Raw genomic sequence first — 17,977 nt, forward strand, 5'->3', positions numbered from 1 at the left:
ACAAAGTAAACCATCAAAGCTTTCAAAACTGAAATCGCATCATAGTTCCAGTCGTATACTTGCATTTTGCGGCCAACATGGACAAATGCAGCTACAGCATTGTCGCAAGCCTAATAGTATTTTTCCACTGATAAAGTGGAAAACAGTTATCACGAATTCTAACATGGCGCAAGGAAGCTTGTAGTTTCACAACAATGCAGTTACAGTTGTAGTGTGTTTCCATCCAAATGTATGGTACTGCAATGATGTAATTTTTTCAGGGACTGCACGTACTGATATAGCAGTACTATGTTCTTAACAAGCATTTATGGATTTGAATTGGGACCATGCAGATGTCGATACAAAAAAAAACATATGTGGGGGAAAATACTCACTTATTAACAGGTAATGAGTTATGGATTTCAAATTTATAAACACCCGTACCCCTACCACTACCAGAGACTCAAGTACCAAATATAACTGTGTACACCAAATCATATTAATATCATTTTATGTTCAATAGCTAACTAATTTGATAAATCAGCCTTTCAAAGCAATAATATTTATCAAAGTATTCTTGAACATATCTACATGTAAAAAGTACATTAATCAAATCACAAAGTTATAATTTTCGTATCTAATAATCAAAGTGCAGTGGTCTTTGATAATGAAAACTGGGTTAACATGCATTCTATCTACGGACCATTTGATGTTTGAAATTAAAATGTTGGTTTTTTGAAAATAGAAGGTTATAACCACAATGAGTTAAGATCACCTAGTACCCAGGTGGAAATCAGCTATCGTTGTTTCCTGTCTACCCTGAGTTAGAGTAAATTTTACGACTCAACTAGGAAGAAAGGGTATTTACACTGTACATGTATGAGTAGTGTGTGTGTGTGTGTGTGTGTGTGTGTGTGTGTGTGTGTGTGTGTGTGTGTGCGTGTGTGTCTGTGTGTCTGTCTGAGTCACCAAGTCTGTGTGCATATGTACTACTACAAGTATGTGTATGTATATAGCTATTTTAATATTTATGGCATGTGTATTTGGTACTTGAGTCTCTGGTAGTGGTAGGGGTACGGGTGTTTATAAATTTGAAATCCATAACTCATTACCTGTTAATAAGTGAGTATTTTCCACCACATATGTTTTTTTTTGTATATACACGCCCATGTATGTGTATGTATGTATGTATGTATGTACGGTATGTCTGTCTGTCTGTCTGTCTGTCTGTCTGTATGCATGCATGCATGCATGCATGTATGTATGTATGTGTGTGTGTGTGTGAGTGTGTGTGTGTGTATGCATGCTTGTATGTATGTATGTATGTATGTATGTATGTATGTATGTATGTATGTATGTATGTATGTATGTATGTATGTATGTATGTATGTATGTATGTATGTACGCACATACATATATATGCATGTACTTGTATGTACATGTATGTGCGTGGTTGTGTATATGCATGTATGTCAGTGTGTGTATGTGAGTGGGTGGGTGTGTGTGTGTGTGTGTGTGTGTGTGTGTGTGTGTGTGTGTGTGTGTGTGTGTATGTGAGTGGGTGGGTGTATGTGTGTGTGTGTCATTAATGTAAATAGTGTTGATATCTTTTGACTGCTATGTGTTCTATATTAGTTTCAATAGGTCATATCCAACTACATGTACATATAAAATCAGGAAACTAAAAGTCCACATGGTGAATGATAAAGTCAGTGAAAATAGCACAGTTGGCGACAGACTAATTTTATTGATAAGATCTATAAAAACTGGAGACCGTGCTGTGTAAACAATCAGAGGGCTGCCTATCTCATCAAATCCTATTTCAACATCTGCCACAACAGATTACATGTAATATACATACAGACTGACAGCATCATTTAAAGGCAAGCAATGCTTGTGAAATCTTTTAAAACTTCTAGTTTTACACAATATTCTCAAATTTGTTGATTTAACTAGTTCTTTTCAATTTAGATCTTTTTTTCAAGTAAAGTCCTTTTATTAATTAAAAGACCAAAAATTAGTTTTCTTTGAGGTCAAAGGTCATGGCAGGACAATATGAGAAGCCATGTTGGGGTTTAGTTATAAAGTGGGTTTTCACTCAATTAATGTCAATTAATTTCATTAAGTGACTTCTATAACTTTCATAATGCCACAAAATGTCTTTTAACAGTTTCCACTAAAAAGATGCAACTCTGAAAACAACAAATTCTAAAACTACAGGAAAATTGAACATATTTTAAGAAAAAGTTAAATTTCAATATGCTGAATTTTAGAAATTTCTTTGAATTTACTGAAAATTAAGAATAAGTTAAGAATTGAAGCTGACTGAGAAACAATCTAATCAAAGTGTTTACGGAGACAATTTATTTTGTGACTGAAGACCTCAACATCAATGGAAAGATTCTAGAACAGGATACATTACTATATCGGTATAAAAATAAACCATGGTTCAATTTCTGCTGACAGTAAATTCTGTCTCACATTATTTACAGTTCACTGGTTTCAAACTCTGACCTTATCATTCACAACATCATCTTCCGGAGAATTTGAAATACAAGTTATCAAACATCAAATTATTATTCATAAAAACACTGACCATGTCAAAGTAAGAATATTCCATTCATGTTTTTAGAAAGTTGGAGTGAAAGATCAAAATGGAGACTATTTTTAATCACCAGAGATGTGATCAGTACTGCCTTGTTGACTTTATTGTACGTCAACAAGAATACACCCAGTGGGGAAGGCGATATAAATAAAACGACATCTAACGGAAACATCTTAAAAGCATTCTTTAGTATACATCTAGACTTCTTTCTACACCTGTCTTTCCATGCTAGAAAAAGTGACCTGACTCATGGTTTTGATATGCTAACAGGAGGAAACATCTGCTTTTGATGCCAACAAATAAACCAGTCAGTATCAATTTCTGACAGAAAATGGCAGACTACTTTATCTACAATAGTAAACCAAATTTATCATAAAAATCATCAATTTTATGACATCTTTGTCATAATTTTGATCTATATTCATAAATTATGATGACTCATGTAGTATGAGTACAAAAGAAATTCACTATCATGAAAAAATTTCACTAAAAACAAATTTTATACCATTAGTTTTTCCTAATTTCACATTGTAGGTTCATACATAATGACCTCAAATTCAAATACAAATTTACTGCACTCCTTGAGGATAAATCTATTGCTATTATTTCAAGTATGAAATAGCTTTTGTAATATTTACTTTCACATATTACATTAGTAAATGCAACCGACTGAAAAGATGACAATATTAACTTAACTTTCCCATTACTATTAATAAGACCCTCTCAATTTTTCACTCAATTCTAGAATCATACATTTCCTGAAGCATTTTCAGTAATCCAAACAAAATTACACAGTATATGTATTCTTTAAGTAGCACTGAGTCACCGAGTCTGATTTTCCTGTCTCCTGATTTTCCTAGTCTGCAGAATATTTTAATTCATTCATTTTTTTTTTAAATATCATATTTCTGAAATATATGACATTTTGTCAAATATTTCTAAAAGAATAATGTAATGATAAACACAAAATTTCAACTTGGTATATGAATGTTTGCATTGTGTACTGTATCAAAGCAGGGTCGTTGACCCCAGACAGTATTAATAACGAAACACGTGGAGAGTGATTTCAAAACTAAAAGAAATTTGATCTTTACATTACAGTAGCTTTCACTACTGGAAACTGTCTATAATTTTTGTCACAGAAAAAATCAACCAATTTTTGGTCAAAATATGATTGAAAGCCTTTCAAAATTCTGTTTTATTTGCCGACAAGTCATTCTCATCAGGAAATCATGACAAAAAAATTCTTGAAGTATCCTTACCTCCGCTAAATTTTAGGAACACTTTTGTTTACATACCCAAAAAATACTTTCAAAATAAAATTCATTAAAAAAAATTGTCTAAAAATAGTAAAATGTATGATTTCTATTAAAAATGAAAAGAATATTTTATAGTATATGTATGTGTATGAAACATTTGTTTATATTCTCAAATAAATTTTTCAAAATAAAATTCATCAAAAATATTTCAAAATAAAATTCATCAAAATCTTTTGTCTAAAAAATATGAGTTCTAGTAAAAAATGAAATGAATATCTTACTGTATGTGTATAAAAAATTTGTTTACATTCTCAAATAATATTTCCAAAAAAAAATTCATCAAAATATTTTGTCTAAAAAAATGCATGAACATCTTACTGTATGTATGCTATGAAACACTTGTGCTTTCAATGACCTTTATGTAAACTTACACATGTCAAAATGTTTGACAGGGATGATGACAAAATGGTCAACATGTGAAATATTAGAATTGTCTTGAGCGGTTGCCAAATGATTGTTTAAGTTAAGACAGATTGGTGAGCAGACTCTGGATGGCTCATGAAACTCTAAGTAGCTTTATATGTAGAATATGCATCATTTAGTAAAACTAATAATCGTAGATTATGAAATATTCAAAGTCCTATAAATATTGGACAGTAAAATGGAATGATAAATTTGAAATGAATGCAACGTTTCGACCCATCTACTATGGATTTTGATAAAACGACGATTTAATTATTCAGTATTAATGTCTTTCTCCGAAACTGGTTGAAGAACATGTCCTGTAAATATTTTGATAGAGAACACATTCACGGATTTTACATTCATAGTGAAACCGAAAATATAGTCAAAATTTCTGGGTTTTCCGGTTTTGGTTTGTTTTTTCTGGTTTCTTTGGGATTTTTTTTTGTAAACTATTTTTTACTTTCATTCGATATTTTTATTCATAATTCTACCCGACGTTACTTTTTCTGTGCAGTTGTCAATATCTGTGGCTATTTGTATTTTTTGTTACGATTAACTGACAAGACCATGGGGACAGTGACAAAGTTTTGATAATTCTCTGCTCATGTTACCAGAAAGAACAACAACATTGACAATTTATCTTTGTTACTGTTGGTATTTTTCACATTCTCATCATTTTTGCCACGATTCACTAGTACCTGAGAAAGGGAAACTTTAGGTTCAATTTCTCATTCATGTTACAAATGTGGAGCACATGCAAACAATTCTGACAACTAAATTATTACAGCAAAATTACGACTGGCAAACACAACTTACTCATCGGTAGATATCAAAGAAAAAATATATTACAAAATTACTTTTGCATTTATTTTTTTGGCTTAAAAGAATTAATTTTAAACAAGAAGTTGAAAATCTGCAGGAAAATTTGAAAACATTTTTGTCTGCAGTAAAAGTGTTCAGCAGGGAAGTGGATGACCTCTGCGTAATCTGTGACCTAGTCAACTTACTTTCTGTCACAGGCACAGTGTGAGACTAAACAGTTAGGGATGAAATTTATATATACAAACAACTACTACAATTAGACACTATTTTACCAGATACATTCAATCACGCAATTTAAGAAATCTGTCAAGTTTCTGCTTCAAAATCAGACATATAGATCTATCAGTTGTTTGACTAGGTTTTAGAACCCCAAGTTAAAGCACAAAGAAAATCTGATTTAAAATATAAATATTATCTTGTTTTCTAAAAATCAGCATAAAACGACGAAAAAAAAAGATCTTACAACTGATATTATTTTAATATGCACCAAAAAATATTACGATTAAAATTTGTCATTTTAAGCTCAAAGAAGTGATATACATGTACAAATAGTATACAATGCGTCTGCTCTGAGAGTCGACATACAAATTATGATAACCTTGAGACTGGAAACAGAATACAATGCTATTGTGAAATTTAAATGAAAGACAAAGACCCACATTCTCAGAGCTTTCCTGCTCGGCAAGGATGGGCTGTCGCTGACTTCCATGTGAGAGACGACTGGCACGGCTGGCAGACCGACTGAGAGGTCGGCTATAGATCCCCGACACAGAAGCATGGAAAGTGTCTTCTGATTGTGGTCGCATGCACCCACACAACTTGGCACCCATGTCGACCAAATTACGCAGAGTTTCCACAAAATCGGCAAGAAATGGTAGGACCTAGTCCAATCATGGGAAATGTACGACGTGAGAGAAATCAACATGCTAGGGACTGAACACACAACAAATTGATCCTGGTAAAAGTCTGATGATGGCAGCCATCTTGGAGACTGGAGTGTGTTTGCATCCACGAGATATCTGACATACTTATCTGTGTACATGTATATTATGAACATTGGGGACCTCATTTTAAATGTCACACATAGCGGTGAGAAAACCCAACCTGAGAGGCCCAGTGTACACTTTAATATGGAGGAACAGTTTATATTTTCATCAATCAATCATCTTAATGGCCAATTGGATATTACTTTTCAACGCAATCAGAACATTTATAATAAGAAGACAACTAAGGAAATGAGCACGACGGAAAACAACAAAGTTATGATTCATAACCCAAAAAAAACTAAACAAAGGAAAGTTCTTTATACTTTCATATTCATCAAGAAATTATAATATTATATTACTTAACTATTTCATAACTTTCGCTCGTATTAAAAACACTGTATAATCATTTTTGAAACCAACTTTTAATGGAGTGTGGAAAATTGCTACAAAGTAACAGGAAACGTATTTTCATAGTACAAAGGAAACAGATGAATGAACTCTGCACTCGACTCGATCAAATATTGCAATATAAAAAAAGGCAGTCGTTTGATGTTCCCTAACAACCGTATCAACTCTTGTGATATTTGATATGGATAATATTATGCATTTATATCTTTTCAATATTTATGTATATTTAAATATATTTATAATATTAATAAAACAGCATATTCCTTTGTTTTAAATCAAATTTAATAGTATAGGCAACTACTAACTAGTGACAGAAAAATCTCACAAAAAACAAAAAGTACATTTTTTCAATTTTCTAGGATGGTCGTCCATAAAACTTATGATTGTTGTTATTTTCACTTTGACAATATAATTCTGACAAATCTACTGACAAAATATTTTTTAGGTTATCATTTTTTAGATATCAGTGTTTGTTCCACAGAACAGATGTATACAGAGATGTAGATAAGGGTTTGTATTCCACACACACACAAAAAAAACTGGCTACCCTGCAGTTTTCTGTCGACTACTGTTTCAGGAATTTGTGTAACAGTTTTAAAATTCTTTGTTTCATGAAACCACTATACATGTACGTCCATTGTTGAACATATTCATGGGTCTCGCAAATAGGTATTACCACCAGTGTGCCCTCTATTAGCTAATTTGACGTGCCACTGACGCACACAATTTCTAGTGACGCACCAAAATTTGGTGTTCCCCTATCTCTTACTGTGTGGTAACTCACAAGAAATGCCAGTTTTTCTCATTTTGACTCACAACAAACAACAAAATTTGGCTATCATTGGAAGGCACACTGAAATTTACTGCCTACTTTTCCTCTTTAACCTGCTACTTTTAAAATAGCTACATTGCAAACATTATGATATTAATCTAATATCTACCCATTCATATACAGGTTCTTTCATATACACGATGCTAGAGTTGAAAATAAGTACAATACAATTACATCAACACAAAGGAAGGTATTGAAAAGCGTTATATGATTAAGTTGTATTATGTTAACCAAGCTAGGTGGTTTTTCTTTAGAATTATAATCAGGTAGCTAGGTAGACCTCTCACCTTTCTGGTTGACTAACTCACACGCATCTCTGTTGTGACCTTGCTTAACCCACTTTAATATTCAGGTCAAATGACATCATAAACATACACCACGTTTTTTTGTTTTTTGTAAGAATTCATACAAGTGTATTCTTTATTGTCAACTTACAATCTGACTAAAATCATTCTAGTAAGTAATTTTATCAAATTACATCATCAGTACACACCATGTTTTTGTGTGAGAATTAATTCATACAAGTGTATTTGTCAACTTACAATCTGACTAAAATCATTTCAATAAGTAATTTTATCAAATTACATCATCAATACACGCCATGTTTTGTCTGAATTTGTACAAGTGTACATCACAGTGTATTCCTAAATGTCAACTTACAATCTGACTAAAATCACTTACATAAATAATTTGTCAAACGACGTCATACCACACACAAATTTTCATTTATCACACACTATGTTTTATCAGATTTCATAAATGTATATTCCTCAATGTCAACTTTAAAATCATAACAAAATCACTTTAGTAAGTAATTTGCCAAACGACATCACAACATATTTATGGTTTGTCAGAATTCATACGTATTCCTAAATATCAGCTAACAATATCTACATTTGCTATCAGATTTCCTTTCATCTGTTCCTTCCATTATGATACAACAAACTAAATATTAAGCCTTGTTTACTGAAATTCATTTCTAAGAAAATAAATTTAAGGATTATTCACTGATCAAGACAGTATTAATAACTTCATTATGATTATAATTGTATATATAATATAGAATTATGAATATATTTATGGAAATAAAAAAATTCAAAATTACAACTTGATTTAATCTTCTATCACTGAATCCTTCAAACCCCTTTACCTGAATGTGTTGGGGTTTTTTTATAATTAGTTAAAAACTCAAATGCATCTGTGTTTACCTTTTCTATAAATCACATTGCAAAGCTATACTACAAACCTGGGTTTTTAAAAAACCCATAGAAAAACAAATATTGCCACAAATGCCTGTTTCCCCTCAAATTTAATTTCACCAAATTAATTTAGGAGAGGTTTTGAACACAAAATTTTATCTCGTACCTGCAAGCTAATGATCAAGTCACTCGTGTCTCATGGCTTTGCCACCTGGAGGGGGAGGGGAAGGGGAGGGGAGGGGAGGGGGAGGGGGTGATATAGTTTGTGCACTTTACAGAAAGACAATGTCACAAAGTCTGGCAGTAAAGCAAGACTATTCATCAACAGGTTATGAATGATGCAACGCTATTCCCCGTTATGGCTAGACACACTGCTGCTTACTTACTTAATTACCTGACTCTGTTTACTCAACGTGTTGTACCTAGGCTATAGTCAAACAGTTTGTACAGTTCTGTAGCATAATTGTAACACCTATCATCAACATGTAGACAATACACCATTGACTGTATTTGTACAGACAACATTACAAGCATGATGTCAACAAAACACTTATGGTTCACTAATCCTCCACCACTCAGGTGTCCATTCATTCACTCACTCACTCATCCCAATACAAATGCTCATTACCATCAATTACATGGCTAGATAATTAAGACTAATTAGAAGAATTGTAACCTCAGTAAGTCACAGTTCCTAGACACAACACAGGAGGGCTATACAAGTTAATCACCTGCTGTTGGTGCTAAAGACAAATCACACAACAATGAATGTATACACACCATTCCTGTTTACCCCTGATACAGTTTGTATTAATTTGGTTTCTTAGCATTGTTTTAAAGTGAGGTAGGTGCCCCTACCCCTCTCCTGCCCCTCCCCCTCCCTCCCCACTACATGTATATAGCTATAGGTGTAGTCTAATGAAAATGAGGGATTGACAAAGTCAAACTCAGAATCAATATTTCAACATGTCAGCCCATACATTATTTCATGAGGTAGGAGGTGCAGCTTCCTATGTATAGAGAAAATATTATGATTCCTCTAAGTTTATGGCCAACAGTGTAGTCTTTGTATGCAGTATATCCTCTATTAAATAAAGCCAATTTGACGTGCCACTGACAGACAATTTCTAGTGACACACCAAAATTTGGTGTTCTCCTATCTCTTACTATGTGGTGACCAGTGTGCCCTCTAAACCAATTTGACATGCCACTGACACACACAATTTCTAGTGATGCATCAAAATTTGTTGTTCTCCTATCTCTTAACTCACAAGAAATGCCAGTTTTTATCATTTTGACTCAAAATTTGGCTATCACTAGAGGGCACACTGCTTGTACATGTATGTATGTATGTATGTATGTATGTATGTATGTATGTATGTGTGTGTGTGTGTGTATGTATGTATGTATGTATGTATGTATGTATGTGTATACTATAATACATATCACATCTTGGGTAACCCCCAAATTTGACATGCTATTGACACGCAGCAATTTCTTGAGACTCACTAAAGTTTGGTGTTCGTCTGACCACAACATTTTTGAAACGACAAGTGTGTAAAATATGCAGTTTACTTTTCTGGTATCTATTTTGAATTGTGTACCTATTTGTCAACACAATGACATCACCTGCAGTGAACAAGTACAAAAAACACCACTTGAGACAGTGGTTACACATTGAAATGCTGATAATGCGTACACCAATTCTTGACCAGAGGTTTGAATAGCTTCAATCTATCCCTGGGCTGACTTGAATAGAATCAATCTACCCCTGGGTTGACTTGAATAGCCTCAATCTACCCCTGGGCTGGATGATATACATGTACAGGATGATGTCATAATAAAAGTTACCTTGGTTTGATAAACAGTCAGAACAATCAAACTCTCTTCCCTTGAACAAAACACAACAAAATCTCCTCCTATAAACAAACTAGAACAAAACTCTTGTCTGGTGAACAAAATACTACCAAACTCTTCATCTGAACAAAACCACAACAAAACTCTCCTTACTTGAAAAGACCAAAACAAACCAAACCACAACAAAACTCTCCCCTCACCTGAAGATACCAACACAAACAATCATTTCCCCATAGGTCTCAATAGATGTAAATGTATGCATCACCCTACAGGTTACCTACATTACAAAGGAAAGTCAATCAAAAGAGTCTGGGTGACTAGAATCTAAAGACCTACTTAAAAATTGTGTTTCAGGACATTTTCCAGTGTTGCCCCCAAACAAAGTAATGAGTGTGCTCTCTCTGAACATGGTAACAAGGGTTCCAAGCCCTCATGGGTACAGGGGTGTTGAGCGCTCTTGTAATTTTTGTGTTGCCCTCAACAAGGTAACAAAACAATGCTGAGTTCATACTCTGTAGTTACACCTACAAGAGTTTTTGTGGCTAAAAATATTTCATAATGCTAATAGTATAATTTCACCAAATGCACACTAAAAAGTGAAAAAGAAAAAAATTCAAAATTTGACCACCCAAACTATAGCAAAGATAGTGAAAGACTTCAAATAGTATCACTACTGTGGGTACTAGCATTATTATGTCAAATTTCATAATTTCTCACAAATATGAAGAAGAAAAAAAGAAAACGTCACATTTCAACCATCAAAACTATACCGGAGACAGTGAGAAACTTCCAAAATCAAGACCACTAGTATTGATATGACAAATGAATTCAAAAGTGTGGAGGGAAATGAAAAAAAATATCACATTTTCACCACCCAAACTACATCAGAAGCAGTGAGAAACTTCAAAAATAAGACTACTAGTATTAATACGACAAATGAACTAAAAAAAGTGGGGAAAAAAGAAAAAATTGGCATTTTGACCACCCAATGCATATGCTAGAGATAGTGAGAAACTTCAAAAGTACATGTATGGAACCCAACCTTGGTGATGCCTAATTTGGAAACTGTGACATCATCAGAAAGGGGAAACTGATCTCCAAGCAAATACTTGTCAGATAACAACAATGTCCGTTCTACTTATCCAGGGTGGGATATTTTACAACCAAGAAGAACCCCGGGACTATCGTAAGGACATCGACGTGTTATTTGTGCCAAGTGGGATAACTTTCATAGCAAGATTTTATCGAGCTCTGAGATGTGCGACGATTTTGACCGAGTTTGTGGAAAAGTTCCAGTGTGCTAGATTAACCCATTGCAAAGGAAGTTCTAGAATGAAGGAAAGCCTGGAGAGAGACGGTAAGTGGGGTTTCCTATCTGTGTTTGCCATGATAATACTGTTGTAGGGTGACTCATTTCAAACTGGTATTCTAGATGTGATATTTTCAGACTGCGTTTGTCGATACTTGATATGTGGTTTACACTTTCCGTTTGTCGTACTGAGCTGTTCAAAATATGTTGACAAGCTACTTCTCAACACCACTATGTGTTATTTTGGGAGATTATCTATCATATGATATTGTACTGTATACTTGTCGTGAAACAAAATACCCAACTATTCTAGTAAAGTCAATGTCAATTACATGACCCCAATTAAAATATTAAACTTGCAATATTATACTTTAATTAGACTGACTTCTACTAACTTGGTAATCAAGTACACAATTCCGTCAAATTTTCTCTGAAAAGAAACTCTTGCTTTTTCAACTTTTTAAAATTTTTATCACAAAATTAGACAATTTAGATGATATCTTTTTCAAATAAGTTGACATTTATAAGTTCCCCAGTGCTTTCAAAACCTGTGAACTTAAAATCCTAAGGAAAGTAATGATGGCTTCAATGTGGGTTTGCAATTTCCACAAATTTTCCAATTTTATCTCCGCACTGAAACTTGTGAAAACTTCCAAACTACAATAAATAATATATTACAATCAGTTTCTCGAATAAGATTTTAAAGAAAAATGTGCTTTTAATTTGCATAATTTTATCTTTTTTGACATTTTTATGCATTGAACTTGAACATGGAGGACTGGAAAACCTATGCAAAGCCATGACCAAGTGATAACATTTCAACTTGCCACCACATCTGGGTTGGCCACGATAAGATAAACAAAGTTGTTGCTATAAATTCCTACATTATTCAGTATCTATAGTACCGAGGTCATCTTTGTTGGGGTAAAGTTTGAACATCTGAAAAACTGTTATAAGTATCACTGATGATGCGAGTAGCAGGGCACTAGATAGAAAGATCGACTGAAATAGCATTCTTGATTTCTATAAACACTGGTTCACATCTCAATAACTTGAATATTTGTCAGTGACACTTATCACCTTACAGAGATACTTTTACTAGTTGCTGTTGGTGTGAACACTCACCATAGTATTTAGGTCCACAGTGGACATCGGTCGGTAATCCTCCATTGTTAGTATTCATCACCACAACCTCCACAAACTTTTCACCATGTGGATTTCCCCCACTAACTGGCCAATTGGACTTTTAAACTCACTCAGTACAGTGTAGTTATCAAAGATCTACAACCTCCCTATCGTAGAGGCCCAGAGGGGATGTCCACGTCCCATCAGCATAACAGCTTTCAAATTCTCTCCCTCTAATTACATAACACAGGCCCTAATTTCGCCTCACATCACCAACCCTTTAAAACAGCACACAGTGCACAACAATTGACATATTCCTCGGGCTGGAAATCTCAGCTTCCTGTGTCACCCCCTTCTAGGACCTTCACACATGTAGCAATGGCAACCTTCCGAGTGAGGTTGCCTGCACGGATCAAATTTCTAAATAAATCCATCTTTGGAGAATGGCAGATGGAGAAACTGTTTATTAGTGTTTCAAAGAAAGAGAAAGTTGCACAAGGGATTAGGTGTCTTAAGCTGTAAAGACAGATATTTGTAGACAAACAGTGGTAGTACATAGCAGCTTGATTTGATGACAAAAATTTGACCAGAAATCTAAATGATTTAACTTGTGAGTTGATACTTAGCACCTGTTGCGTAAGTATGTTTATGTATCTATAGTTATTCCGTAAACGTGTTTGGTTTGGTTTTTGATTTCATTTTCCTCTTACTCTCATCTCACTAGACTGACATACCAATAGCTATACACCTTATCATGTTTCCTCTCATACTTTACTTATTTATCTCCACTACGGGGTATTAAATACTGAAAGGGAGTTATTATCCTATTATCGCTTTCCAAAGTGAGAATTCTACTTTCGAATTTTTTCTGTTTCTCTCTCATCCATTCATTCCCCCCCCCCCCCCCCCCCCATCCTTTTTATACATTGGACAGCCAACATTATGTTCAGTCACGTTACTTTCACTGACTAGTCTGTACAATAGGTGTATGCCGCCAACTTTTGAGTTTAGCATTTATTGATTCAGGTACAAACGAGCCTGCAGCAAAGAAGTGGGGGGTTTTTTCAGAGAATATGCCTATCAACTGTAGCATTGTTACAAACAGTATCGGTAGTTTTCTCATTATACAACCATTTCTAGCACCAAGAAACAAGACTGGAACAATCTTGAAGATTGTGGATGCCTTCAAGGCCATCTATCCACCACGATTAAATGCCTTCTCTATCTGTCGATCACGTACCAGTTATCTGGTCATTCAACATATTTATACACATACAGAAACAGATTTGTCAAGTTCTACACTAGGACTGCTGTACAGAATGTTTAAGCAAACCCCTAAAAATTAGCCTTGAACCTTCACTGGGTTGATCATGAATATTGTCCTGGTAACACAAGGGTAGGTATATACACTCCAGCAAATGACTAATCTCCAGTAATTTTCAAGTTTTAAAATCCTTGTGGCAGAAAAGGCGGGAAAACTGGACACGTTTATTCTGTCTTGCATGTCTTTTATGTAACAATACTCTTTAGGAGAGTCTTCAAAAAAATCTGACAGAATTTTTGGTCAAGATTAAGCCACACAAAAACCTTTCACCAAAACATGATAGACTTACCAGTATTTACAGTAGACATTATCTATTCAACATTACACACAAGCAGTACTTTTATAGCTCAATTAAACTTTATGAGAAACTCTAGTATAATATGCCACTGTTTGTTCTAGTTATTTGGAAGTCTTCAATACCAACAAAGACTGTGGTGGGGGTCAAAATCAAGAACTTGCTATTCGACAAGTACCTACTAAAATGCATCATTGTCCCCCCCCCCCCCCCCCCAAAAAAAAAAAAAAAAAAAAAAAAAAAATTCTATCGATGGGGTGTTCTTTTAGGAAGATTTTTGAACACAAAAAATACGAGACTAGAGAGAATTTGTAAAATTTAGTCGGCAATTGCCATAATACCGTATAGGGAGAAAGGGAAAGATCTTTTATTTTCTCTGAACTATAGTTTATGACGTATGAGATTGGTTGTCAGATATCATCACTATTCTCAAATGTCAGAGATCTTGTTTGATTTATTTAATCACTTGTTATCAGACTATCAGTTTACAGACACAAAGATCAGACGTTGAGATGTCTACAGTGAAATGTTTTTTGATGTATGTGATGTGTGCATACACACTGATTTATTTATTTCTTCTACATTTTTACATGGAGTTGTGATGGTCAAATGGTTAGAGTGGCTGGCTTTGAATCTGTAGAATAGAGCTTCACCATTGCCTGAACAATCCAGTCACGGTTTCTACTTATGTATGCTTGCCAATGTAGGTAGCGAGTGGATACATAAACGAACTAACGACTGGACCGTTCAAACTAGCTTCACCGCTGCCATTCGTTTCTGAACGGCTAAAGTCCTTGGGCAAGATTTAAACCAGGATTGTGGCTCAATCAACCCAACCGTATATTTGGGGACCTAATAGGATAGAGGTTGCAATGTGAATGCTTTAATCCTAGTTGCTTATAAAGGCTGCAATGGATTGTATGCTCCCCAGGAGTTGAGAAGTATAAAGGGCCATTTTGTCATTATAGGTCCATACCCGGGGTAATAATTGTAAAGTGCTTTGAACACAGAGTGGGAAAGTTCTACCAAAAAACAAATATTCTTTTTACATTTCAAAACCAATTAATATCTTAAATAGTAATAACTATAAATTTGGCTTAGGAAAGCATTGGAATCAAAAATATTTTCAATTATGTCATCCTTGGCAAAAAAAACCTCTAAAAATTTCACTCTTTCAGAAACTATTTTCTCACAAATGAATCTGTTTTATCTTAACTTAAAATAGTAATCACTTCTTATTTATTTTTCCATAAACATAAATGATTTTTACCTCAATTTTAACAGCAGACAGTACTGTACACATGTTCTATTTTTGAATATTTCTTTCCAATAACAAATTTGTGTTTTATGTACACTTTCCAGAGCTGGAATTGAACTACTATGCTTGGTAGTTAGATTTTAAGCCTAGAGTACTGTCTCGTCTCACTGGCAGGTTTCTATTGATTTCCTTGGTCTAACAGACTACCACCAAATAAATTTGGTAGTCTAAATACAAAGTTTAGTAGTCGATTTACTATGGACTAGTGCTAATTTGGTAGTCTAGACACAATGTTTAGTATTCTATATGTGTCCTGTACTACTACTAATTTGGTAGTCTAGATACAATGTTTAGTAGTCTATGTGTCCGGGACTACTGCTAATTTGGTAGTCTAGACACAATGTTTAGTAGTCTATGTGTCCTGGACTACTTCTAATTTGGTAGTCTAGACACAATGTTTAGTATTCTATGTGTGTCCTGTACTAGTTCTAATTTGGTAATCAAAATCTAATTTGGTAGTCTAAATACAATATTTAGTCGTCAACGTGTTCTAGCCTGCTACTAATTTCGAGCTCTTTCATAAACCAAGGGACTTTTATTTTGCAAAAAGTTTCTTCACTGTCTCTAGACAGATAAAGTTGTCTATCATTTTCACGGACATTTGTTATTTGTTATACACTACTACAAGTAATAGTACTGACATTCTTACAATCTGAACTACACCAAGACATATGACCTTTCAATTCAGAGGTCACAGAAAGAATGTTCTAGTTGACCTGACTTGATCTAGTTGCCATACCAACCAATCACTGCATAGTATTTCATCCATAGTCAAGCAGTGAGAATTAACATCCATACTGCCCTCAGTGGCCCCATCCTGCGATGAACTCCCTACTGACTTGTTCCCATGTGTTTATCATCAAAACAAACTGATCCTGCTGGTATTCCTATTAAATCCTTAGGAAAAGTCTGCAGGATGGATTCAAGTGAAATGGCCACTGCATTGCAATGTAGTCTAGCCTCTCTGTATCTCAACTCTCAGTTATAGGGTCGGGATTAGGGGGGTGTAGAAACTGCTTACATGTCTAATTTACATATTAGATTTGTTTGTTTGTGTGAAGTATGCAGTAAATTAACACTATCACCTAACAAAACTTTATGTCAATATTAACTTGCTTATTGCACACCAATGTGGATATGGGTCACAAACATATACTAGGATAGTAATTCATACTGTATATGTTATTTTTGTGTTTGTTTATTTGTGTTTGTTATTGGGCTTTATTTTCTTTCTGTGCCTAACTGTACCTGGAAACAGTGTTCATGTAAAGACAATCTGATGTCACAATGGCAGTGAATTTATTTAAAGTTACACTAGCTGTAACTGGGGTATTTTTTTTTTATTTCAATCAGACAACTAACTGCTATACAAGTATATTTACTCACAGGTGATTCAATACTGTGCAGAGTGTAGATCTTGTAATTAAATCTTTAAATCTGACAAAATAGTTTCAAAACATGTTCCAGTTACAGCTAGTGCAGCTTTAACAGAAACCATGTTGATATGTCAACCCCCCTTTGGACTGAACTGTGCCATAGATCTAAATATAGATGTATGCAGTCCAAAAGTTCAAGAATTTAGTGGAATTTATATATATTCTACTAATTTATGCAAAGTCTACTAATTTATGCATGCAGTCCCACATCACACATTTAGTCTACTAATGTATGTAATATAGTCTACTAATTTATGCAAAGTCTACTAATGTATGCAGTCAACTAATTTATGCAAAGTCAACTAATTTATGCAAAGTCTACTAATTTATGCAGTCTACTAATTTATGCAAAGTCTACTAATTTATGAATGCAGTCCCACATCATTTATTTAGTCTACTAATTTATGTAATATAGTAATCTAGTAATTTATGCAGTCAGAGTCTACTAATTTATGCAAAGTCAACTAATTTATGCAGTCTGCTAATTTATGCAAATTCTACTAATTTATGCATGCAGTCACACTTCACGCATTTAGTCTAATTTTTGTACAGTCCAGTAATTTATGTAGTCTACTAATTTATGCAAGCAGGTCTATAATTTATCCATTCAGTTCCTAATTTATGCATGAATTCTAATTACCTATGCATAACACAATTTTTGTAATGATACTATTTTGATAGCAATTTAAAATAATAGTGAAAGTTCATGACTTTTATTGCTGCAGCATAAAATGTTATTTTTATGGCTATCTGAAAAA

The 17,977-nt window shown here is 34.0% G+C and overlaps 1 protein-coding gene across 13 annotated transcripts in view; it reads right to left on the bottom strand.

Annotated features, from left to right (window-relative positions):
- The window catches only part of LOC144445939 (uncharacterized), a 287,770-nt gene that overhangs the window by 208,600 nt on the left and 61,193 nt on the right, over positions 1-17,977 (bottom strand). The gene's annotated exons all lie outside the window — the stretch shown is intronic.

The sequence above is a fragment of the Glandiceps talaboti genome, chromosome 14 (genome assembly GCF_964340395.1).
Source record: "Glandiceps talaboti chromosome 14, keGlaTala1.1, whole genome shotgun sequence".
Classification (NCBI taxonomy): Eukaryota; Metazoa; Hemichordata; class Enteropneusta; family Spengelidae; genus Glandiceps; species Glandiceps talaboti.